The sequence below is a fragment of the Lactuca virosa genome, chromosome 9 (assembly GCF_052849685.1).
Source record: "Lactuca virosa cultivar CGN04683 chromosome 9, Lactuca_virosa_CGN04683_v6, whole genome shotgun sequence".
NCBI lineage: Eukaryota > Viridiplantae > Streptophyta > Magnoliopsida > Asterales > Asteraceae > Lactuca > Lactuca virosa.
Window position 1 is genome coordinate 80,582,706 of NC_136434.1, and position 6,075 is coordinate 80,588,780.

The window sequence follows — 6,075 nt, forward strand, 5'->3', positions numbered from 1 at the left end:
TGGAATTAATTAAGTGATCAAAAGGAGACTAATTAAATATATGAGTTGATTGTGTAAATCATTCATTCTTATATATGTGGGCTTGTGATCCAAGATTCCTTATGTTGGACTAAGTCCATGGGGTGACCCATGGATACTCCATGGAGGTTAAAATCCATGGAGCATAAGGAATGGGTAAAGTTATGAGTTACATGGTGTAACCCTAATAGCCACCATATAAAAGAATCCCATGGCTCAAGAAATCGTGCACTAATGTGTGAGTGTGAGGGCTAGACGATTTTAAGGAGTGTTCAAGTTTCTCTCAAGTTATTCCAAGTGTATTTGGTGTTGTGTGAACCATTTGAGGTGTCACACTTGGGGCACTAGGCAATCAAGCTTCATGAAGACATTTTACATCAAAGAGGTATGTATTCTATCTTGTTATATTTATTATTTTGTATGCTAGATTAGGATAATACCTTGGATGTTCATAATTGTATGTATAATAGAGAAAACATAGATCCAAGGTATTTAGGGTTGCATGTACACTTAGGAGTGTTAGAATGCTCATAACCCAACACTTACTGTGTGAGTAGATGAGTATGTCGTCAATGAATACGATCACGAACTTATCTAAGTAAGGACGGCTCACCTGGTTCATTAAGTCCATGAACACTGCGGGCACATTGGTTAATCCGAAAGGCATCACTACAAAGTCGTAGTGACCATAACGAGTTAGGAAGGCTGTTTTGGGAACATCTTCCTCTAACACTCGTAACTGGTGATACCCGGATCTTAAGTCAATCTTTGAAACATAGCTTGCTCCTTGGAGTTGGTCGAACAAGTTGTCTATCCGTGGTAGAGGGTATCGGTTCTTAATGGTAGGCTTGTTTAGCTCGCGATAGTCGATGCACATACAAAACGATCCATCCTTCTTCTTCACAAACAAGACCGGTGCTCCCCAGGGTGAGACGCTTGGTCTAATAAATCCCTTGCTTATCAGTTTGTTCAGTTGACTGGATAGTTCCTGCATCTCAGCTGGTGCTATTCGATAAGGCAATTTGGCTACAGAGGTAGCTCCTGGAATTAAGTCGATCCTGAACTCGACTTGACGTTGTGGTGGTAATCCTGGAAGATCCTCGGGAAATATGTTGGGAAAGTCGCGGACTTCTGGGATGTTCTTTATGCCATTCACCTTTTGGCTCATATCAACCACGTGAGCAAGGAATGCGTGATATTCCTTTCGTAAATACTTCTAGGCTTGAATACTCGAGATGATTCGAAGGTTCGTGCCTGGTTTGTCGCCATAGATAACTAGGGTTTCGCTATTCAGTAGATTAAGACGAACGACTTTCTCAAAACACATGATGTCAGCACGATGAAGACTCAACCAATTCATGCCGATAATGACGTCGAAACTTTTAATTGAGACAGGCATGAGGTCGATTTGAAATGAATAGCTATCTAGAGTTAGGGGGCATCCTATGTATATTTCATTAGTGCTCTCAGTCTTCCCGTTATCCATTTCTACGGTGAATGTTTCTTTTAGTGCTTGTGGTGGTTGTTTAAGTAAGTGTTTAAATTTTTGATTCACGAAACTCCTCTCCGCTCCACTCTCAAATAGTATGCATGTATAAGGGTTATCGAGGAGAAACGTACCTGTGACCACCGTAGGGTCTGCCACAACTTACTCATGGCCTATCGCCAGAACTCTCCCTACTCCACCAGGATTCCCTGCTTTCGGGCAGTTCCTCTTGTAGTGTCCAACCTCACCACACCCGTAGCACGCCTGGCCTGCTCCAGCACCAGGAACCTGGGTGATTGGTCTTGCCGCAGCCTTACAGAAACGGGCCGTGTTCCCTTTCCTGTTGTAGTTAGCACACTGCATCTCCCGACAGGGGCCGTTGTGGTGGAAGTTGCACTTGTTGCACTTCGGAAAACTCCCAGCGTACTGTTTCCCTGGTGCAGGGACAGCAGGGGTTGTTGCGGCATGAACAGCCACAGTCTGTTGTTTCTTGGCAGAGTTCTGCGCTGATTTGTTCTTCTTTTCGTCCCAAAACTTCCTCTTGTTGTCGGTCGTTCTGGCTGGTTCTGGGACAGGGGTTGTTGTTGGCGTGCGGAATCCATGGTCAATGAGTCGCTGTGTCAATCGTTTGGCATTGTCGAACGTAGCGGGGTTTGAAGACAATACATTCCCCTGAAATGGAGGTACCAATCCCCAAATGTACCTCTTGATCTTTTTGCTCTCCGTAGGGACCATCCCCAGACATAGCGCCACTAGATCACTAAACCTAGCCGTGTAGGCTACTATGTCAGAACCTTTCATGGTCAGGCTCCAAAGCTCCTGTTCGAGCTTCTGAACTTTGCCCCTCGGGCAGTATTCTTCTGTCATTAGTATCTTTAGATTCTCCCAGCCCAATGAGTTAGCCACTACGAGAGTAAGTGACTTGACATGGCCATTCCACCATGTGAGGGCCCTGTCTGAGAAGGTGCAGGCAGCAAATTTTACGTTGCTTCCTTCCGGGCAGGAGCATATCTCGAAGATACACTCCATTTCTCAAACCATTGCAATAGAGCAATGATCCCACCGCTGCTGTTAAAGGCTTTGGGTTTGCAGTTGGTGAAGTCTTTGTATGAAAACTCCCTAGGGTGCCCGTGACTTTCACCTTGGGTGGAGTTAGTACCCGTTCCACCTCCGCTAGTACCGCTAGCGTCGACCTGGGCTAAGGCTACCGTTACAGCCGCGGTCACTGCAGCTTGAAAAACTGCAGGATCGAATTGTGGAGGAGTTGGTGGTTGAGTTGGAGTTATGGGTGGATTGAGTCGGTTTGATCTACGAGGAGGCATCTTTCAACTATAAGTTTACAAAGATGAAGATAATTGTAAGTATTAAATAGTGAAAATAATGAGAGTGTTCCTTGAACTAATTCACCATAGTTCAACCTGTAATTGTTTGAGTGTTTTCAATAGAGAACTACCAGTAGAAAGATGAAAGAATTTGGATAAAGATTTTTCAAGAGGAAGATTGGATGTCTGTCAATAAGATTGGTATTATATATGTATAGAGTTCAGGAAAATTTGATCTTGTAATAGGTCTACATATACCAATACAGAGAAAACCTTGACAGCATAATGATCTAACGAACTGAAAGTTCATGGCCTAGATATAAACAGGAAAATAATACTAGAGTCTAAAAGTAGACCTAATCTATATCCAAAAGAGTGAGTAGAGTATGCTCTACTCGTGAGGAGTGTTGTTCTGGTTGGCACTAGATTCTGATTTGGACTTAGCCAGCTGCTGTTCTGTTTCCCACACACGCCTTTCCAATGCAACTTGAACCTGACGAAGTTCTCTAACTTCGGATCGACTGACATTTAGTTCCATCTGTAGTGCGTCAGTGTGAGTCCTGGTTAACTCCTGGTCATCGGTCAGATGGCGGAGACGGACTGTGTTGACTCCTGAGTTAGCCCTGATTTCCATGACTTGGTCGATGGTTGTCCTTCCTTGCTCAGCATTGCGAGCAACACGACGAACCAAGATAGGAAGGACTCTGTATGCTGAGCCTCCCTCGCTCAAGTTGTAGAAGCTTCGGTCTCCATTATAAGGAGGTGGTTGTCCCTGTTCGTGGCTCCACCTTCCCAAGTTCACTCCCCATAGAGGCGTCGAGCCTTGAAAATCCTGTCGAGGGTTAGGATTTTGGGCAACTTGAGGTGGATTATGTTGGATTAGGTGTCTAAGCCGATAACTATTATTGGTATGTATTCGACCCGAGAGTAGCATGGTCCATTTGGGTTGCATATCATCAGGACAATTTGTTAGGATGGACTTTTAAGAGAAGAGTATATATATGATTTATTAATATATTATAAGTTCTAATATATTAATATGAAATCATATGTTTTAATTAGTATTGATCAAAAGAGACTAATTAAAACTATGGGGACTAATTATGGTAATTAGTTATATTTATATGTGTTGGGCTTATGATCCATGTTGGATCAAGTTTATGTATGGATACATAAAGAGTTGGGCCACACGAACCATGGATCATAAGACCCATGGATATGGGTTTGGGTTATACCCATGACTCTTAGAATTCAACACATATAAATACATATGTTATGACCTAAAAACCGGAACCACTAGTGGGTGTTCATGTTCTTGGAGTTCATGAAGGTTTTAGAGTGCATGGAGATTCTCTCTCAAGTCCTACCTTTGTCATTGATGTGTTGTGACTTCATTTGAGGCTTCCACACTATTGGGGCTAAACTCTTAAGGCCAAATGCATCAAGACTTCCAGCCATATGAAAAGGTATGTTACACTAACTAGTATCTTGTGTAGTTTACATCTTTGTATGCTAGTTATAGGCTTAATACCTTGGAAACACCTTTGCATGTATAATTAGTGAAAACATAGATCCAAGGTATTTAGGGTTGTATGTGCACCATAAGATGTTGTATTATACTAAAACCCATCAGTGGTATCAGAGCCAAGGCTTGTTTTCTTGTTATACTTGCAAAATTGGCTGAAAAATCGAAGTTTGTTACTGTCTGCTCAGCAGACTCGCCGAGTCCATGGAGGGACTCGATGAGTCCAAGGCTAAACTCATCCAACTCGCCGATTTGGTTCATGCACTCGACGAGTTGGACCCCCAGACAACATATCTTCGACTGTTTTGGCTGGAATTAGACTAGGAACATTACCCTAAGCTGTTTTTCAACTTATAAACCTGTTTTTGATGTGGTAATGTTCATGCTAATCCAATTTCAAAAGATAATTGTTAATAGATTCATGTTTTGTATTAGTTTAGTGGTTAGGCTAATTACATGAAAATTGTTTGACTTGAATTATCTTGTTCTTATGAGTTAGTTTAGATTAATAGAAAAGTTATGTGATAATTTGTTTTCAATCCAAATTAATCTTAAAGTTGTTCATAAAATGTGTTTTGTAACTTGTCCTCAAGTTATATGAAAAGTCACATTTATGATTTTTAAAACTCATAAGATTTCCATAAGTTAGGAAAAATGAAGAGTCTTATTTTCTTAAATGATTTTAAAGTCTTCCATAACTTGTCCTCAAGTTATGGAACTTGAAGAGTTTTTCCATTAAACGACTTTAAACTCATAGGTTATGAAAATGAAGAGTCTTTTTCCTTAAATGTTTTTAAAGTCTTCCATAACTTGTCCTCAAGTTATGGAACTTGAAGAGTTTTCATTAAAACTACTTTAAATTCATAAGTTATGGAATTGAAAAAGTTTTTTGAATTGTTCAAAACTTGCCCTCAAGTTTTGGAATTTGTAAAGTTTCCCCCCATGTATACTTTAATTCCAAGTTAGACCCTTAGAATTTTAAAGTTTAAAATTTAACCCTTATACTATTATAATATTAATGGTTAATATGTGTATATATATATATATATATATATATATATATATATATATATAAGAACAAAGTCGTCTTACCGTTAGTAGGCCTCATTCACGAAGCCGGTCTATAAGGGGAGTATAAGGTTACTGCCTATAAAATGGCAGTTTAATGGGTGTCCACTCTCACCCACCGCTTCCTTGACTGGTGGAGGGTCGTTAGCCGAACGGGTAGGACAATGACTTTAATTCTCATTAAAAGTATAATGATTATTATAAAGTAACTAAATGTTTTATAAATTCCTAATCTTAGTTACTTTAGGACAATGTGAATTTGGTGCTAACCCATGAAATTTACACTTTGTACCTTACCAAGTCGTTAGTGGAGTGTGTGTGGTTAACCGGCACACTAACATGAACTAGTAAGAGTGGCGAAGGGTAACTTAAGGTTTATCATAGATCGGTGGAGCGCGTGTTGTTAACCGGCACATCGATTAGGTGATAAAATTAAGGGTACGAAGTTAATTCCAAGTTTCCCCCCATGTATACTTTAATTAAGGTTTATCATTGTAAAGTTTATCATTGTAAAGTTTCCCCCCATGTATACTTTAATTAAGGTTTATCTTTGTACCTTACCAAGTCGTTAGTGGAGCGTGTGTGGTTAACCGGCACACTAACATGGACTAGTAAGAGTGGCGAAGGGTAACTTAAGCTTTATCATAGATCGGTGG